The sequence below is a fragment of the Lynx rufus genome, unplaced genomic scaffold (assembly GCF_022079265.1).
Source record: "Lynx rufus isolate CCGP_SWC_20201006 ecotype Redwood Valley unplaced genomic scaffold, mLynRuf1.p SCAF_5, whole genome shotgun sequence".
Classification (NCBI taxonomy): Eukaryota; Metazoa; Chordata; class Mammalia; order Carnivora; family Felidae; genus Lynx; species Lynx rufus.
Window position 1 is genome coordinate 71,145,506 of NW_025814867.1, and position 21,750 is coordinate 71,167,255.

General features: G+C 35.0%; 1 protein-coding gene across 1 annotated transcript in view; it reads left to right on the top strand.

The window, feature by feature from the left end:
* Positions 1-21,750, top strand: part of PIK3CA (phosphatidylinositol-4,5-bisphosphate 3-kinase catalytic subunit alpha) — a 78,122-nt gene that overhangs the window by 11,826 nt on the left and 44,546 nt on the right. The window lies entirely within an intron of this gene.

Genomic DNA, 21,750 nt, shown 5'->3' on the forward strand with positions numbered 1-21,750 from the left:
ATACTGGGAAAAAAAAAAAGCTCTACAATCCCATTTTTGGGTGGTATGATTGCATTCCTGGGAAAACCAAGAGTCACCTGAGAAGTTATTAGAACTTATTAATAGGAAGGTAGAGTAACTAGATTTAAGAAAATACTTTAAACTCAGTAGTTCTCCTTTATAATAGCAGTAATTGTTTAGAAAATATGGTAGAAAAAGTCGCTTATAACAAGGACAGAAAATATAAAATTATGTTAATAAGAAATGTGTGAGCCCCTGTGGAGAAACCGAAAATTACTGGGATACGCACAGGGTGGGGGGTTGGGGGTTGCAGGGAGAAAAACATCATGTGCCTGAATGGGAAGTCCCAACTATTAACAAATATCCGTTTTTCTCAAGTTAACTTAGAGGTTGAGGTTTAGCATAATTCTGATTTTTTTTATATGTTTGAGAAATTAACAAGATAATTCTTAGTTTTGTCCAAGAAACTAGAGGTAAAAATGAGATAACTTAGGTGAAAAACCAAGAACAGTGCCAGAGAGCTAATAACCCTGTGGCCCTATCAGATATCAAAGCACGCTGTAAAACTATAATAAATAAAAGAGTAGGGTACTGGCATAGCACTGATAGTAGAGTTGGTGAAAGTGAATGGAGATCCCAGAAATATATATTCTAAATATAATAAAAGAATCATCAGAAATCAGAAAAAGGAAGACATTCAGTGCATGTTTTTGAGAGTAGTAAATAGTATTCAAAATAAATTTGAATCTTTCTGTCATCTTATATACCAAAATAAATTCAAAGTAAATTGAAGAGTTAGATGAAAAAGAGTAAATATCCTTATGCTAGTTTCATTTAAGAAAGATATTTTATGTGGGGGCACCTGGGTGACTCCGTTAGTTAAGCGTCTGACTTCATCTGGGGTCATGATCTCCCAGTCATGAGCCCAGTGTCAGACTCTCTGCTGTCAGCACAAGAGCCTGCTTCAGATCCTCTGTCTCCCTCCCTCTCCGCCCCTCTTCTTACCCTCCCCCTCACCTCAAAAATACATAAAACATTTTTTAAAAATAAAAAAAAAATTATGTGAATGGGGAAATACCTTCCAAACTTTAAAGAACTGGAAGGACTCATGAAGGGAAAATTTATTACATTGACTCAGAACATTGCCATTTATTTTGTCCTTTTCTCCCACCTCCCTCCCCCCAATACAAATGAATAAATTAAAGATGTGCAAACTGGGATTAGAAATTTGCAAATATGTAGCAGACAGAGGTTTATCTCTATTTGTTTATGTGGATCAGATAATTTTATTGGGGCTCCAGGGAAGGGTTGAACGGCTGGGAGACCAATAAGATCCAACATCCTTGGCCTGGCCAGGATCTCTCCAACTTCACAGTTGCAGAAAGCCAAATGTTTACCTTTAAATTTTAAGGTGTTCCTACAAATGCTTTCAAAAGCACCAAGTTCAATGTACATGAATGAGCAAAGAACTTGAGAAAACAGGTTCATTTACTAAAGTGAAAATAAAAGCAAATGGGGAAATGTTTCTCCTTGACAGATGATCAAAGAAGTGAAACTTTTAAGTTGCAGTGATATATTTTTACTTTTTGAGTTACCAGGAAATTTTTCTAATGGTTTTGTTGCTGGTGAATATGCCATGAAATGTGCTTGTTCGTATATTTCTTTTGGCAGTCTAAATTGATTGAACACTTTTGGAAAAAAACAAGTCAGCAATTTTTGTGCCTTTAAAATTAACATACCTTTTGATCCCATAATTTCATTTTTGCAGCATCATATATAATAATGGAAATTTTTTAATTTTATTTTTTATTTTTTAAAATTTATATCCAAATTAGTATATAGTGAAGCAATGATTTCAGGAGTAGATTCCTTAATACCCTTACCCATTTAGCCCATCCCCCCTCCCACAACCCCTCCCGTAACCCTCTGTTTGTTCTCCATATTTATGAGCCTCTTCTGTTTTGTCCCCCTCCCTGTTTTTATATTATTTTTGTTTCCCTTCCCTTCCCTTATGTTCATCTGTTTTGTCTCTAAAGTCCTCATATGAGTGTAGTCCTATGATTTTTGTCTTTCTCTGATTGACTGATTTCACTTAGCATAATACCCTCTAGTTCCACCCATGTTGTTGCAAATGACAAGATTTCATTCTTTTTGATTGCTGAGTAATACTCCATTGTATATATATGCAACATCTTCTTTATCCATTCATCCATCAATGGACATTTAGGCTCTTTCCATACTTTGGCTATTGTTGATAGTGCTGCTATAAACATGGGGATGCATGTGTCCCTTCGAAACAGCACACCTGTATCCCGTGGATAAATGCCTAGTAGTGCAATTGCTGGGTCGTAGGGTAGTTCTGTTTTTAGTTTTTTGAGGAAGCTCCATACTGTTTTCCAGAGTGGCTGTACCAGTCTGCATTGCCACCAACAATGAAAAAGAGATCATTTCTCTCCGCATCCTCACCAACATCTGTTGTTGCCTGAGTTGTTAATGTTAGCCATTCTGACAGGTGTAAGGTGGTATCTCATGGTGGTTTTGATTTGTATTTCCCTGATGATGAGTGATGTTGAGCATTTTTTCATGTGTCAGTTGGCCATCTGGATGTCTTCTTTGGAGAAGTGTCTATTGATGTCTTTTGCCCATTTCTTCACTGGATTATTTGTTTTTTGGGCGTTGAGTTTGAGAAGTTCTTTAAAGATTCTGGATACTAACGCTTTATCTGATATGTCGTATACAAATATCTTCTCTCATTCTGTCGGTTGCCTTTTAGTTTTGCTGGTTGTTTGCTGTGCAGAAGCTTTTTATTTTGATGAGGTCCCAGTAGTTCATTTTTGCTTTTGTTTCCCTTGTCTCCAGAGACGTGTTGAGTAAGAAGTTGCTGCGGCCAAGATCAAAGAGGTTTTTGCCTGCTTTCTCCTCGAGGATTTTGATGGCTTCTTGTCTTACATTGAGGTCGTTCATCCATTTTGAGTTTATTTTTGTGTCTGGTGTAAGAAAGTGATCCAGGTTCATTCTTCTGCATGTCGCTGTCCAGTTTTCCCAGCACCACTTGCTGAAGAGACTGTCTTTATTCCATTGGATATTCTTTCCTGCTTTGTCAAAGATTAGTTGGCCATACGTTTGTGGGTCCATTTCTGGGTTCTCTGTTCTGTTCCATTGATCTGAGTGTCTGTTCTTGTGCCAGTAGCATACTGTCTTGATGATTACAGCTTTGTAATACAGCTTGAAGTCTGGGATTGTGATGCCTCCTGCTTTGGTTTTCTTTTTCAAGATCGCTTTGGCTATTCGGGGTCTTTTCTGGTTCCATACAAATTTTAGGATGATTTGTTCTAGCTCTGTGAAGAATGCTGGTGTTACTTTGATAGGGATTGCATGGAATATGTAGATTGCTTTGGGTAGTATCGACATTTTAACATTTGTTCTTTCTATCCAGGAGCATGGAATCTTTTTCCATTTTTTTGTGTCTTCTTCAATTTCTTTCATAAGTTTTCTGTAGTTTTCAGTGTATAGATTTTTCACCTCTTTGGTTAGATTTATTCCTAGGTATTTTATGGTTTTTTATATAATAACGGAAATTTTAAAACAGCTTAAGTATTCAGTAAGTAAAAATGTATTCAGTTATATCTTCCATAGAAATAGGTGGTCATAGATCACTATTGTGTATGAGAAATTTACAATAATTTGAGGAAATGTTTTTGAAGTGAAAAAAACAAGATAAAAATCATTATACTATATGAGCACAACTATATAAACCAAAAAAATAAACTAAAAAATATTCATAGAAAAAAAAAACCTGTGAGTACATAAAAAATGGTAATAATGGTTCTCTCAGATGCATTTTTCACTGTTTTGTTTCCTCATTCATCTGTACACCATTGCATTTTAAGTAGGTACAGGGCAGAGTCCCAGATCTTAACAGACATTTCAGTCGGTTTTTAAGTGAATGAATTTCTATAATAAGCATGAGTTACTTTTACATTGAAAGAAATATGAATATAATCCACATCTAAGTTAAGAAAAGGAGAAGTGTGGGAAGTGCTCTAGAAAGGAACCTGATTAATATCTTACACTCAGATTTCCAGTCTTCAAAATGTTTTCACAATTATATTTTATATGATCCTTTTCTGTTAATGACATCATTACTTGCTAAGCTAAGAATTTCTGTTAACCTTGACTTTATCAAACTCTCTGGCCCACCAAAATTCAATTAACCATCAGATCTTGGGTATTTCTTTCTTAGAAATGGCTTTTGATTTCATTGTCATTTTTTCTCATAGTCCCTGCCTTATTTTAGTTCTTTCCTGTATCACTAAAGTACCCCAACTAGTCTCTCCACTTTCACTTTCCACACTGCTGCCAGAATTATCAGACATGTAAATAACTAGCAGAATTTCATGAATGTGCTATAATAAATAGATTCTGTGGAAGAGAACAGGGGAGAGATTGACACTGCTTCCACACAGTTGCCAAAATATCACTCATCCTAAAATACAAAATTGATCTGCTTAAAGCTTAGTAGTTCCTTGTGGCCTACATTACTGCTTCTCAAGCTTTGGGTGTATAAGAATCACCAGGGGAACTTGTTACAATGTAAATTATCCCCCCTCCCAAAATGTAAATTACCCAGACTCCAGAAAATCTGATTCAGTGCATCTCTGGTCCTGGAACATGCATTTTTAACAAGACTTCCTATTCTTGGTCCTATACATGTGATCCCAGGACAGAATTTTGAGGAACAGTGACCTTGGAATAAAGTGCAATCTCATTAATTTACTATCAGTCTCACAATTCCGCACCAGCCCACTTTTCTGTATATAGTTTCTGTACTTTCCCACTGAACACCTTGCAGTCTAGCCACTGTGAGCTGCCTCAGCTCACCTAGGCCTTTCTGGACTCCGCTCACCTAGGCCTTTCTGGACTCCTGTGCTCATCAAGCTCATCCTGTTTCTGCTGCTCAGAGCCCCTTTCGCTATGGCTGCTCCTACGCATAAGCCTGTTGACCTGGCACACTACCTTGAGCTTCTGTGTAAACTATGTAAAGTATTCCTGGACTCAGCTCTCCTAGACAGAGTCCGTCTCTCCCTCCTCTGTTTCCTATAGCCTCTTTATTACAGCATGCACACACTGTACTAAGTTTTGCTTACTTATTTACATATCTGTCTTCCTCAATAGATGATAAGCCTTTTGAAGTCAGGGATGTCATTTTATTTATCTTTTACTTCTAGCATAAGCCTGACCCATAATAATTGCTAAAATACATGTATGTCATGTAATTAACAATCTAGTAAAGATGGGGGAGGAGTGATTAGTTCCACTTTTCAGTGAGAAAAATGAGGTCTTAAGTATTTGCTTAGTTACCCATCTTGGGAGTTTATAGACTTAAGATTCACACCCCCAAGATAACCTGGCTTCTCTTCTGGTTCCGGTCCTTACAGGAAAGGTAGACTGTCATAGTAAAATTACACACAAACACATCCCTTTTTTAAGCATCCCCCTCCACTCACCTATCAGTTGATCATGTTTGGGGCAGAAGATGTTGCAATAGGGGCTCCTGGATGATCATTCAGTTAAGCGTCTGACTTTGGCTCAGGTCATGATCTCCTGGTTCCTGAGTTTGAGCCGTGTGTTGGGCTCTGTGTTGACAGTTCAGAGCCTGGGGTCTCCTTTGGATTCCGAGTCTGCCTCACTCTGTACCCCTTCCCCACTCATGCTCTGTCTCTCTCTCCCTTTCTCTTTTTCTCTCCCTCTCAAAAATAAACAAAAAAGGATGTTTCAATAAACTTTTTTATCATACTCTTTATAAAATAAAACCTATCCCTCCAGATTAAGAACTGGTTATTGGATATTAAGCTCTTTGTCCCTGTTTCACATCCAACCCTGTATGCTCTACTTCGTGATGCTGATTTGTATCCCTTGCAGAAACCATATTATAGTACCTGATGGGGTTTCCACAAATGCTGGTTTAATTAAATTCAGCTGACATTTATGTAGGTAACATTTTCTGCAACAACTAAGACAAAAAGTTATCTATATATGTATAAGTATTCAAGTAGGTTTCTGTCATATTTTTTTAAGTTTATTTATTTATTTTGAGAGAGAGAGAGGGAGGGAAGGAGGGAGGGGTTGGGGGGCGGGGAGAGAGAGAGAGAGAAAGAGAGAATCCTAAGCAGGCTCTGCACTGTCAGCGCAGAGCCTGATGCAGGATTCGAACCCACAAACCACGAGATCATGACCTGAGCCGAAATTGAAAGACTAACTGAACCACCCAGACACCTCTCCATCATATTTTTTAAAGCTCCATTTTCATAGTTTAAATGTGTTTAGCCTTGCTGTAGACTTCAGCCTTAAGGTGTTGATGGAAATCAACCACCAGCTGCAAGGTTCAGATCCAGTGTGCCATAGAATACACATAGCTATGGCTTCAACCAAATGTTAGCAATGAAATATTTAGTAGCAACTGTTCTTTTAAAAGAAACATTTTAGATAATTAGAGTCATCTTGTAATATCCTTATACCCAGCTGTCAGCTTTTTACTTTTTCTGCCAATATTTCTGGAACTGAAATCAAGAAAATGGAAATTAGGGTACCATACTTTGACATACACTAAACACTTGAAAAACTGTTATACCTTATAAAGATTTCCAAATAGAGTTCCTCAGTTTCTCAAGGATGTTTATAAAAAGCAAATACCTATAGTAACCCTCCCCAATATTAAGTTGAAATATATGCATTGGTAAATAATAGGAGCATTAGAGAATTTGAAAAACTGCCTCTATAAATAGCCACTGGTCTTGAAGATTATTAAAGTAAATTTGAGCATTTTAATTTCATTTTGAAATTTTGTTTCTTAATTTTGTTACCATGTTTAATCAGCATCTCACTATCCTCCGATTCTCCGTTTGTTTAGCTTTTGCTATCTTTCTACTTTTAATATACTCAAATCTCCATTTTCTTTTTAAATTTACTTACTTATTTTGAGAGAGAGAAGAGCAGGGTAGGGGCAGAAAGAGAAAGAGAGGAAATCCCAAGCAGGCTCCATGCTGTCAGCACAGAGCCCAGTGTGGGGCTCGAACCCACAAACCGTGAAATCATGACTTGAGCCAAAATCAAGAGTTGGAAGTTTAACTGACTGAGCCACCCAGATGCCCCTGTCAAATGTCTATTTTGTATCATGTCAACTTTAAGTAATAGCCCTGATTTCCCACTATGTTAGACAATGATAATATTATTCTATTTTTCCTTTCAAGTCTTTTCCTACCCTTTCACCATGTTATACAAATGTTATACAAATTTTACATTGTCAAGTAATGGTAACATTTACATTCTATTCTACAACCATACTTAACCCTGCTTATGTTTTGACTATAGGTAGATTTTAATAGTTGAAACTAATGTTAGTTATATTAAAATGATTATGTAAAAATGTTTCATTCCACAACTAAGAACCCTAGGATTAGATTTCTTTATGTGTTCAACATCATGAGCCACACAGAATATTTTTAGCATTCCAGTCACATGGTTCCTCTTTTCATACACTGTATAAGTTTCTCAAAATTGTGCTGTTTTGCTTCATATTTTGAGCATAATTTTATTACATATTTTGAGTTTTTCCCCAAAGTTTCCAATTGCCTTTTTTTTCTATTGTAAAAATAGGCATGTACACTCTATATACATGTCTTTAATACCACTAATAACTCCTCAATTTCCTTATCTGTTGCTTAGAGCCAGTTGTATTCTTTTTCCTGAATATTTTTTACTTGGGCCATACAGATTTCATCTTCTAGCTTGGGTTTATTTCTTCCTACAATTGATAAAACCTTATCCTAGGATTGCTTTTTCTTATTATTTATGTTGTTTGGCCACTGGGTCAGTTCCACCATTTCTAGTATAGGATATCTTCTTCTTTCTTGACTTCCATCTGTGGTTGGCTAGAATAATAAATCAGGTCCCTCAGAATTGATTCATGGAAGGAAAACCCATGGAAATACCTTTATTTTTTTTCTTTACAATGATAATTTGCTGAGCATAGAATTCCTGGTCAGTTGTTTTCCAACAGATTTTAATTACTGCATAGTTTTTCACTTGTTATTTTTTTAATTCCAGTGCAGTTAACATCCAGTGTTTCACCTATATAATATTCACCACAGTTATTAGTGAGAAGAATGTTTGTTGCCAGTCAGATAATTGTCCCTTTACATACTACCTATTACCTATTTTCCCCCCTGTAAAAGCTTTTAGGCTCTTATCTTTGTCTTTTATCATATAGTATGCAGGATTTTTTTTTTCCATTTATTCTGCTCAGTTGTCTCTTTAAACATGTAGGTCTCTCCAGTTCATATGTTTTTTATTTCTTTAATTTTCTTTCTCCATTTTTCTCTTATTTCATCTGGAATAACAAGTATTTGGTTGTTGGACCTCTTTGATTCATCTTACATCTGTTTACCCCTTATTTTCAATACGTTTCTTTTGCTCTGTGTTTTAGCAGTTTTTTTTTAATTTTGAAAATCCAGTAGGTGAGATAGATCATTTAATCTGCATTTTATTATGAATAAAGATGAGTAATTATCTGATATTTTTGGCAACTTGCATTTCTTTGTGAACTCTCAGTTCATATCCTTCTGTCCATTTTTTATTGGGTTGTTCCTATATATACAGTAGGGATTTCTCCCATTGTTAATTATATGAGTAGCAAATAATTTTTACTAGTTTATCTTTTATCTTTGCCTATGGTATTTTTCGACTACATACAGGAATTTTTGTTTCTGTATAATTGGATTTATCAATCTTTTTATGGCATCTTGATTTCACTTAGGAAAGACATATGTAGGAAGGTCATCTCACGTGTTCTTACTGTATTTTTATGTTTTTTTTTACATTGTGATTGTTATTCTAAGTAGAATTTATCTGAATGTAAGTTGGGAACCCTCTCTTTTTTTCAAGTGTCCAGCCAGTTATTACAAATGGTCTTTTCTCTATTGATTTGAAATGACATCCTTATTTATAATACATTCTGTGTCTATTTTAAATTTTCTGTTCTATAGCTATGAACATCTTAACCATGTAATTATTGTGATTTTATTATATATTTTAATATTTGGTAGGACTAGCCCCTTTTCTCTCCTTTCTTTTTTCCCTCCTCTCTCCTGAGTTTTCTGCTTTTCTTTTTTTTTTTAACATTAGAATCAGCATAATAAGTTCTGCACACACAAATCATACTAGTATTAATTGGGATCATGTTAAATGTATAGATTATTTAAGGGAGAACTGACATCATTATGAATTTGAGTCTTTCTATCTAAGAACATGATACGTTTCTCCATTCCTTCAAGTCTTTTGTTTTACTCAGAAACATTTTAAATTTTTCTTTATCTTAAAGCAGTAAAAATTAAACTTTTTCCCCCTCCAAGTGGCTATCAGGATCATCTAGTAAATAATCTATCCTATTACCTCACTTAGAAATTCTGGGTTTTTGGGGCGCCTGGGTGGCGCAGTCGGTTAAGCGTCCGACTTCAGCCAGGTCACGATCTCGCGGTCCGGGAGTTCGAGCCCCGCGTCGGGCTCTGGGCTGATGATGGCCCAGAGCCTGGAGCCTGCTTCCGATTCTGTGTCTCCCTCTCTCTTTGCCCCTCCCCCGTTCATGCTCTGTCTCTCTCTGTCCCAAAAATAAATAAACGTTGAAAAAAAAAAAAATTTTAAAAAAAAAAAAAAAAAAAAGAAATTCTGGGTTTTTTTTTTTTTTCCCATACAAAACTGCAGCAACTACTTGTGTTCATTGCTGTACTGAGTTCTGTTCTCTGGATCTGCACCAGCCAATACTATATATACTATTTTTATAACTGAAGCTTTAATGCCTACTAGGCTAGTGTCCCCTCATTATCCTTCTTTTAAACACTCAGTATAATAAAAGCTATTATGAAACTTCTTAGACTGTTTTAAAGGCTCTCTCTCTCTCTCTCTCTCTCACACACACACACACACACACAGAAAACTACAGCCTCACTTCAGGTGTTAATTATCTTATGTGAAGTATTAGCTAATGGATTGAATAGTTTGTGAAAACATACACCTGCACACTGCACAATCAAATGGCATTTATTCTAGAAATACAATGGGTCATATTTTTTTTTAATTTTTTTTAATGTTTATTTATTTTTGAGACAGAGAGAGACAGAGCATGAACGAGGGAGGGTCAGAGAGAGAGGGAGACACAGAATCTGAAGCAGGCTCCAGGCTCTGAGCTGTCAGCACAGAGCCCGATGCGGGGCTCGAACTCTTGGACTGTGAGATCATGACCTGAGCCGAAGTCAGCCACTTAACCAACTGAGCCACCCAGGCGCCCCTACAATGGGTCATATTAACACTAGGAAATCTGTAACGCGCATGTACACATACACTTTCTTAATCACTCACACATAAACACATAACCTTAGTAAAAGATGACTTGACATACTAAATAGTAAATGTCCCAAACCAGAAGCTTTAGTCAGGCTTAATAATGAAAGATTCACACTCCATTCATGTTATGAATAACGTAAGGAACAATCAATAACTTCTCTTATTTGTGTTGGTGTGCAACACTGATACAGTTAGACAAGGGAAAGAAAATGAGTATAACAAAGGAGGAGACAAATTATTATTTGAAAATTTTGCTTTTCATTTTGTATATGCATTTCTGTATCCTAACTTCCCATTCATATCCTGCCCTCCAAGTGTAGCCAATGTTAATAGCATGTGATTAATTCTAGGGCAGGGGGAAATAGAAGAGGATAAAGGAATATAATCTGTATTTTTTCATTTTATTAGTGTAGAATTATAATCAACATTTTCTTTTTAAAAGTATATTCTGAGTCTATCATTATATTCCCTTTTTAAATTTGTATTTAATTTTCATCATTAAAATAATTGCATCTTCCAGTAATCACAGAATGATGAGGTTGGGTGATTCTCCTCCATAGGAAACAGGCACAAGAATGCTGGAGTAACTATAATAATACCAGTGAAGATATATTTTAAAATAAAGAGTAATACTAGAGACAGAGAGATACATTTCGTAAATATAAGGGAATGAATACAACAGGAAAATATAAAAATTCTAAGTGTATATCAGTGTAACAGAGGCACAAAATACATGGAAGCAAAAAGCCAACAAAATTGAAAGGAGAAATGGTTCAACATTTAGTGTTGGAGATTTTAGTACACTTCTGTCAACAATGGGTAGGATAAGTAGGCAGAAAAACAGGATAAATAAGACTTGAGTAAGGCAAGTTGACCTAATTGACATCTACAATAAATTATACCCAATGCATTCAAAGTAGATTTGAAACATTCATCAGAATGAGCCATCTACTGACCCACACACATAAAATGTATTAGTAAATATAAGAAAATTGAAATTATGCATTGTGTTCTGCAAACACAAGGAATTAAATTAAAAAATCAATACAAAAAAATCAGTACAGAAAGAAATAAGGAAAATCCCCAAATATGTAGAAATTAAATAATGCATTTCTAAGTAACCCATGGGTGAAAGAAGAATTTACAGGAGAAATTAGGAAATATTTTTACCGAATGAAAATAGAAATACAACAACATATGAAAATAATCAGTATATAGCTAAAGCAGTGCTAACAAAGAAATGTGTAGCTTTAAAGACCTACTAGAAAAGAAAGGTCTAAAATCAATGCTCTAAGCTGCTGCTTTAAGAAGCTAGCAAAGAAAGAGTGAATTAAACCCAAAATAAGTAAAAGAAAGGAAATAATAAAGATCATAGCACAAATCAAGGAAATAGAAAATAGAAAATCAGTGAAAAGCTGGTTCTTTAAAAAGTTCAATAAAATTAACAAACCTTTAACTAGAATGATCAAGAAAAAAGGAGATGCAAATTAACAATATTAAGTATCTATTTTATAGATACTTAAAAATATAATAAAGGAACATTATGAACGACTTTACACTAACCAATTTGATGACTTAGATGAGGTGGAAAAATTCCTTGCAAAATTCAAATGACCAAAATGGACTCAAGAAGAAATAGAAAATGTAAATAGACTTACATAAAGAAATTCAATTAGTAATTTAAAACCTTCCAACAACAAAAAAAATCCAGACCCTGAAGGCATAGCTGGTAATTCTGACAAACATGAAACAATTAAAAATACCAGTCCTACAGAAATTTTCAAAAAATACAGGAGTAAAAAAATGTCACAACTCACTTTATGAGGCCAACATTACCCAGTTACCACAACCAAATGAAGACATTGTGAGAAAAGAAAAATAGTAGCCAATATTCCTCATGAACATAAGACACAAAAACCCTTAACAAAATATTAGCATGTTAAATCTAGCAGTATATAAAAAAAATAATACATCATAGCCATGTGGGATTTATCCTAGTAATGCAAGGCTGGTTTAGCTTCCAAAAAATCAATTCAATGTAATATACCATGCTACCAAGATAAAGTTGAAAAAAATATATTTGCATCCCAGTAGATACAGATGACAAAATTCAGTACAGACTTACAATAAAACCTCTCAGCAGAGTAGGAATTGAAGGCACCCTCCTTAACCTGATAAAGGATGTTTATGAAAAAACCATTAACATACTTCATGGTGAATGATTTTATGCATTTCCACTTTAAGATCAAGACCAAGTCAAGGATGTTTGCTGTCACCACTTTTATTCAGTATTACACTGGAGGTCATGGCTGGTGCAGTAAGGCAAGAAAAAGAAATGAAAGGACATACAGAATAGAAAGAATGAAGTAAAATTATTATTCACAGGTGGCATGTATATAGAAAGTTCTAAGAAATCTGCAAAAAAGGATGAGTATGTGAATTTACAAGGCTGTAGAAGATTGTTAATAAACAAGAACTAATTGTATTTCTACATACTAGCAATGAATGATCCAACAATGAAATTAAAAAACAAAAAACCATGGTAATATTGTATAATTACTTAGAAATGAATTCAACAAAAGATATGCAAAACCTTTACACTGAAAACTACAAAGTATTGCCGACAGAAATTAAAGAAGACCTAAATTAATTGAGAGATACACCATGTTTTTGAATTGGAAGAGTAAATATTGTTAGGGTGGCAGTTCTCATAAAACTGAGCTATAGAGTGAATGCAATCCCAATCAAAATCTTGTCAGTCTTTTTCATAGGAATTGGCAAAATGATTCTAAAATTTATATGGAAATGCAAAGGCATAAAGTAGCAGCAAAAAAAAAATTTAAGCACAGTCATCTAAGGACTTAAAATACCTGATTTTTAGAATTGCTATGAAGCTACCGTAGTCAGAATGGTTCAGTATTAGCATAACGATAGACATATAGATGAATGGAGGAAATTTGGAATCTAGAAATTGAACCATACTTAATAGGATAATTGATTTTTTACAAAAGTACTAATATAATTCAAGGGGGAAAGAATAATCTTTTCAAAAAATGGTTCTAGAATAACTAGATGTCCATTTGGAGAAAACTTTTTTTTTTTTTTTGGAGAAAACTTTTTTAAGTTCATTTACTTTGAGAGGGAGAAAGAGGGAGAGAGGCAGACAGAGAGAGAGAGGGAGACAGAATCTTGGGCAGGCTCTGCACTTTCTACAGAGCCCCACGCGGGGCTCAAACTCACAAACCCTTGAGATAGTGACCTGAGCATTTGGAGAAATTTTTAAAAAGATCCTTAACACAATCTTCACACTAAACCCCAAAAATTCATTCAAAATGGATCCTAGACCTAAACATAAATGGTAAAAATGAAAACATCCTACTAAGTGAAAGAAGCTAGACACAAAACATTGCATACTGAATGATTTCAGTTATGTGAAACTCCAGAATAAGAAAAAACATACAAAGACAGAAACCAAATTATTAGTTACCTAGGACCTGGGGTAAGAATGAAGATTGAGGATTGACAACAAAGGGAGAAAACTTATAGGGGTAGGTAGCTGTTTTTAACTTGATTGTGGTGGTATTTTTCACAACTGTTACACATTTACCAAGACATATTGAACCAAATTTTAAATTACCTCAGATAAATAAAAATACAATCGTGTTGTTTTAAATTACTACTGAAAGATTAATTAAAAAGTTTACCACTCCTCCTTCCTCCCATCCTGTCCCCTAAACTTGTCTTGCCTTAAGTAATTCTTCAGGAAAACCACTTTCAACTATTTCAGCTGCTCATATTTACCACTTATAATAATGGGGTATAGTACTATCTGTTGGTCCACCAATATTTGACATCCATTAATTTCTTCTTATAACATGATTTTACCTCTTTTAATGCCTTACTTTGCCTTATCTCATGTCCTAGTATATTATTTCTGGCTAAATATACACTTAGTGTTTTTATTATTATGACCACATAATATTATTCAGTAATGAAACAAATAGTGCATGTGGTTATATCTCCAGTAATGAAACAAATAGTGCATGTGGTTATATCTTTTATGGTACAATATTTTTGTTTTTATTGTTTAAATTAATTACCTCATTTAAAAAATTTGCTTAGTTAAACCATCATATCTGAGTTTCTTCCCACATGCTTCGAGCCTCTTTGTAATACCATTCACCCATGAGATAGTTTGGTTATTTTCCAAAGATAACCTTCCTAGAGACTTCAGTTTCTCTGATTTAATCTTGACTGCTCCCTAGGTCTGTTTCACAGCTGTTTCGGTAAGACTTCTCTTTGCTCTCATCCTGGAAATTCCCTACACCTGCTTCCTGTGTTGCAGCCTCATTTCCTGTACCCTATATCTTCATGGTGTATTCCCTCATTTACAGGAGCATATCCTTTAGTGGCTTCCTGAAAAGAGATAACTGAGAGGTAAATTTTTTGAGATTTTTGCATACCTGGATATGTCATTTTCTACTCCTACAATTATGTGATATTTTAGATGAGTGTAGAATCCTAGATTGAAAATCATTTTTACTCAGAATTTTTACAGTATTCTTTCTTCTGGTTTCCAGTTGTGCTATTTAGTGGTCCAGTGCCATTTCTGGTTCCTGATCTTTTATTTATTTATTTTTCTCTTTGGAAGTGTTTATTATCTTCTCTTCATGCCTAGTATTCTGAAACTTTAAAGCATTGTATTTTTCATTTATCGTACTGTGCACTATGTAGGTCCTTGCTTCCTGCCGACTTAACATCCTTCAGCTCTTGGAAACTTTTTGCCTTTTTTGATATATTCTCACCTCTGTTTTCATTGGTCTTTCTGGAATTCCTACAAATCAGGTATTAAACTTCCTGGATTTCTTTTTCTAATTTTTTACCTTTCCCTTCTATTACTCATCTCTTTCTCTTTTTTCTGCCTTGTGGAAAATTGCCTTGACTGTAACTTCAAGTTTTCATTGAACTTTTTTTCAGCTCTTACTGTCTAATTATTCTTTTCTTGTTGATTGCTCATCTGGTTAATGATAATAGTATTTTCTCTTAGAATATCTTAGTTTTCTTGACATTTTTTTCTGTTCCATCATTGTTTCTCAGCACTCCTATGATGTTTTGGTCTCTGTCTTTAGTATTGGAGACTTGCCTGAAATGCATAAGAATTTTTGACCGTCATTCATATTAAAAGAATTTAAAGGCTGGTGGAAAATAGAGTTTGAGAGCAGAGCTCTTGTCTGTTGGTGGACCATGCTCTAGGAAATCCCTAAATGTCATGATCTTTCTCTGGGTTAGTCACTTTTGGATCCTTTTCTGGAGAAAATTTATCATCTCCTGTGTAGAGCTGCAAGTGCTCTTGAGCCATACTGAAGAAAGGGGCTTCGAGTCTTTCTTATAATCTTCTGGTTTTAGTCACAACTTTACCCTTATCTACTTCTGTGTCTATTTAAGTCCAAAGTCCCTTGGGTTTAATTTTTCCAGAAACTCTACCTTCTGAGTTCTGAAGGATTGGGAAGTCATTGACTACACTAAGTGGACTTAACCTGGAATTCTAATAGTTCCAGGTATCTCCTAGCTCCAAACCTTTCTGAGGTTAAGAATTGGCTTGCTTCTTATCTATAGGCACTTAAATTTAATATTCCTCATCTCAGTGAGCATTCTCTCTCTCTCTCTCTTTTTTTTTTTTTTTAAGCCTGTCTATATGTTATGGTTTGGGGTTACAGTTTTCTGGCTTTATCAAAGAAGGTGTTTGTTTACCTTATTCGGGAGTGATTGGAGGCACAGAGGTTTTTACCCTGATATTTTGAAATCAGAAGTCTGATTTTTTTTATTGTTTTTAATGTTTTATTTATTTTTGAGAGAGAGAGAGACAGAGCATGAGCAGGGGAGGGACAGAGAGAGGGAGACACAGAACTGGCAGCAGGCTCCAGGCTCCACAGTCACCACAGAGCCCAACGCGGGGCTCGAACTCATGAACTGTGAAATCATGACCTGAGCCAAAGTCGGAGGCTTAACCAACTGAGCCAACCCAGGTGCCCCTGTTTCTTCCCTTTTTATAAGCACACTGTTCTACAGCTCTTCCTCAACCTCCTTATGTATTTTGGTGTTCTTTTCATATTAGTACACATAGATCTACATCATTCATCTTAATAGCTGTGTAGGATTTCATAAATTACACTACTATAATTTACATAATTATTACCCTATTAATATGAGGTTGTTTCCAGTTTTTGCTTTCATGAACATTGCCTCTTTGAATATTCTTTAACCTGCTTTTTGGTAAATTTGTACAAATATATCCATATAATAACTTCTACTGGGAGATTGCCTAGTCTAAGAATATGTACATTTTAAATTTTGAATCATATTGGAGTGCCTGAGTAGACCAGTTGGTTACATGTCCAAGTCTTGATTTTGGCTCACATCATGATCTCACAGTTTGTGAATTCAAGCCCCACGTCAGGTTCTGTGCTGGCAGTGCAGAGCCTGCTTGAGATTCTCTCTCCCTCTCTCTCTGCACCTACCCTGCTTTCATTCTCTCTCTCTCTCTCTCTCTCTCAAAATAAATAAATATTTAATCATATTGTTAGAATTGTCTTCTAGAAAGTTTACATTTCCACCAACTTTCTAAGAGTGCTATTTTTGCAGTCATGGGTTTCATCAAGCTTAATTTTTTTTTTCAATCTGATAAGTAAAAAATGGGAATATATCATTGTTTTTATTTTCATTTTAAAATTATTGCCTTAAGCTTATCCCATTTAAATTTCCTTTTCTGCAAACTATTTGCAATGTTTTCTTATTCATCTTTTTCTTACTGACTTGTCCAAACTATTTGTAAATTACCAAAAATAAATTAGCCTTTTGTCCTATCTGTTGTAAATATATCTTTACCAGTTTGCCAGTGGTCTTTGAATTTGGTTTGTGGTACTTTTGCCAGACCAAAATCTTTTACTTTTATTTAGTCATATTTATCCACTTTTTTCCTGTATGTCTTCTTGGTATTATACCATTAATATGTAAATAAACCATAGTTTTCCTTTATATGAACAATAACCAATTATATAATGGACGAGAAGAACTCATTTATAAAATTAACAATAAGATCACTTATCTAGAAATAAACTTAGTAAGCCATAGCAGAACTTACATGAAGCAATCTTTTAAAACTCTACTGAGAAGGCAAAGATTTCTTGGACAAGACACAAGAAGCACTAAAAAGAAAATAAGATGAATAAGACTTTATCAAAATTAAAATTTTTTGCTCATCAAAAGACAGAATGGGAAAAAAAATATTCTCAGTTTTTACTGAGTGACAGAAGTGACAAAAGAACTTACACCAGAATATATAAAGAACCTCTGAAATCAACATTATGAAAAATCAACTACCAAATACAAAAATGCATACTCAAACAGACATTTCACAGAAGATAAACAAATGGCCAGTAAGCACATGAAGAAATTTCAACATCATTAGTCATCAGTAAACAGTAAAACACTATGGTTTTAATTTGTAGAGGTACCACTATATACCCACTAGAATAGCTTAAATGGAAAAACTGATACCACTAACTAGTTATGAGGATAAAGAGCAACTGGAATTCTCACTTATTGCTGGCAGTAATGCAAAATGGTCAGTCACTTTGGAGAACTGGTAGGTAGGTAAACATAATGTTTACCTTATGTATTGAGAGGTCCCCAACACCATCCCCAGGTTTGTTTGCTAGCCAAGAGGACTCATAGGACTTGGTGTGTAATCATATGTATGACCAAAGAGTACAAACCACAGTCAACAAAAGGAAAAGGTACATGGGGAGAAATCCAGGGGAGATTACGTGCAGGCTTCCAAGGGCCGTTTTGTAGTGGAGTCACCCAAGGTAGACTTAATTTCCCCAGCAAGAAGTTGAGACAACATGTATGAAATGTAGACAACCAGGAAAGCTTGTTGGGTTCAGCACACAAATGTTTTGAGGCTGATCCTTCTGCCCAACACATACCCAAATTCCGGAAGGCAAGCAGATACTCAATATAAACCATATTGTTTTCATAAACAGGTTAGGCACAGTGAGCCACTTTTATCAGTTAGGGAGTAAGAATTCACTAAACTCCTTGATCCAACTTCCTAAATACCAGTCAAGGGCCAACTTTGCAAGCAGGCCTTCTTAAGGACAAGTAGTCAGTCTGCATACCTTACAACCCAGTATTTTACTGCTGAGTATTTACCAAAAGAAGTGAAAGTATATGTCCACTAAAACAAAAAAACTAAGAATGTTCGTGGCCAAAACTGGAAACAGCTCATCTATTCAACAATTGGAGAATGGATAAATGAGCTGAAATATATTTTGGTCTGCTACTTGGCAATTAAAAAGAATTAATTGGTCATATATCAACAGCATGCATAAATCTCAAATGCAGTATGTTAAGCAAAAGAAGCCAAACACAAAATAGTATATACACTGTATAATTCAATTTATATGAAGTCAAGAACCTGCAAAAGTGACCTATGATTACAGAAATCAAAATGTGATAATCAAGGGGCAGAGAGAGAAATGAATTGGAAAAGAGCATGAAATAATGTTCCGGGTTCTATATCTTGGTTTGTATGGTGGTTACATGGATATAAAAAGTTGTTGAAAGTCATCAAACTGAACACTTAAGCTCAGTTAAGAACACAGTGCAGTTCACTGTGACTTAATTACAGTACAATTAAAAAGTTATTACTAAGGAACATTGAAAAACAGAAAACTGTAAGTACATAGTTGGATAGGAAGTATGCCTCCCTAAACTAGTAGAAATCAGAGTTTCTCAATCAAAATACCAGTTTTGCTTTGATCTTTGTTTTGACTTTAACAAAATGAATCTGAAGTTAATTTGGAATTAGAAACCAGGTTTAATGGGACTGAATGGAAAGCATTTGGGCTGAATTGAAAGGATAGGTATGATTGAAATGGCAATGAATAGGAATAGAGGTAGGAGAAAGATCATGGACCCTTTTTCCAAAACCAAAAAAAATCTGTAAGGGAAAATGATTGATCTAGAAAGCTTAGAGCTTGGAGTGTGGGGGGAAAAAGAGTAAGGGGGGGGAGCATAGTTGTAATGGTTGGTGAGGCTTTGAGTTTGAACTATATTCTGTAGATGCTAGAAATTCGCCGTATTATTTTAATTGAGTAGTGATGTGATTAGGTAGATGTTTTAGGTAGCCAGTATTCCTCACACTGGCTAACTAATTGGGGAGGGAAGAAACTAAATACTGTGCTTTCACGGCTTTTTGCCTTAGTTCATACAGCACTTAGACTGCTGCTCATTTTGTACCAGTCAGAAATCCTATCATTCGTTAAGCACCTTTCCATTAAGCGCATACATACGCTTTGTCCTGTAATTACTATATTCTGCTTTTCAGATTGTAAGGTATTAGAACTCTATTCTTTTCACCTTCATTTATATACACATATGAATGATCTTTTCCCTCTTCTTTTCCATCAGTCATCCCTTCACTTTAATTGCCAGTGTCTTATAGATAGCAATTACTTTATGAAGGCTTGTTGAATTAGAGACCTGTCATTGTTCCATATGAGAACTCATTAGGGTTTAGAAGTGATAGAGAAGATGCCCCCCCCAAAGTGATGCATTTGAGGGTGATTTAATGGGTGGAAGTGACATCATGCAAGAGAAGTTGAGAACTCCAAAGGGTCCAGCCTTGGAGATTGAGAGGGTGGTGGTGTCATGAATAAACAGACTAAGAGGTACCAACAAGAAAAACAATTAAAAGAGGCCAGGAAAATATCCTAGAAAGATTATTTTGACTTTTATTGGGGAAATTTGGGGGGAAATTTTAAATCATTTAAAACATCAATAGTTCCTTACCTTTTAACTTTTACCTTTCAATTATGAAGATATTTTAAGACAAGATATAGAATATGAACCTGAGAACTTCCTAACATTTAACATTATGGAAATAATCCACTTTTAGACTGTTCTCTACATTATTTCAGTGACTTTGTAATAGATCACTCAAATAGTGAAGGGGAGGTAGGGTGTGTGTGTGTGTGTGTGTGTGTGTGTGTGTGTGTGTGTGTGTCTGTCTGTCTGTATTTTGTCCTGGGAAGATGACATTATGATTATGACAGGACAGAACAAAAGAGCAGTACTGAAAATAGTTAGATTAAAGGTTGTTTTTCTGTCACCACACACCAGATATGTAGAGTAGTAAAAGCAGACAGATGGACAGTTCTGCTAGTTTCGGAGTGTTCGAATACAGAAAAGAAACATTCTGTTCCATTTATTCAGAAAAGGAATTTCTAGGCTAAATTACTGGTTTCAGTAATAAGTTTCATATTCTGACCAAAGAAACATTTTTTTTTTACCCTGGGGATAATGACTCATGCTCTTCTCAGAATTTTGCTTTTGTGTAAACTAAAGTGCAGTCATAAATACAGCACTGTTATTTGGATCTTAGTGCTAATGATACCATTGTGAGAGACTAGTGATGGGTAAGAACACTAGTATTGTAAAGCCAATTGAAACAAAGGGACCAAGCACAGGTTTTAATTAGCCGATTCCTAGGGACGTTAAAGTAGATTTTTTTAAACTAATAAGCTAATTATTGTGGTTTTGTTAATTACGCTTTAAAAATAGAGCCCATACTTTTATCTTAAAAGAAAAAAAAACATCATTTTGAAGTTGAGACAAAAGGTGAATTTCTGATTTCCAGTACTGACACTGGGAATACTTTATAGAATTTTTCTGTGCCTTTTTTTCTTATGCCCCACCAAATTGGTATGAGACTATCAAACTGTGATCCCTTAGGCCATGAAGCCACTGTCAAATGATAGGAAGTATAAGCATTGACTAGATGAAGTTAAAAGTTTAGACAGTCCAGTTTTAGTTTAACCTTAATCTTGCAATTTTAGAAATAGCAGTTTGAATGTGCTCTTTACCATAATAGATGCTCTCACTTTAAAATTTCACCTAAGCATTCTCCATCACGTATCCATCCCTGTAGTAAGCATTACTGAGCGCAGACTCAAAAGTCCCTTTTATCATCCCCCGCAATCTCTCTCTTTGCACACTCATTCCCTTTCTTGAGTATTACTCCGTAGTGAGGGTCCAGAATTTTAGCCCCTTTAAATTTTCTTCTTCAAACTTTCTTACATCTTTCTCTGTGCCTTTAATTTCAGCAAGATTACCTAATACATTATAATGTGTGAAGTAGTTGTTGGGATAATAGACAGTTTAATGACTTAGGTTAAATAACTAGTTCCTGTCAGTTGATACATTTTCTAAGGAAGCAGTTTAACTTAATGAATTATTATAAGGTATTTTTTATTGTTTAAACTATATACCTTAAGTGGTCAACTGGTC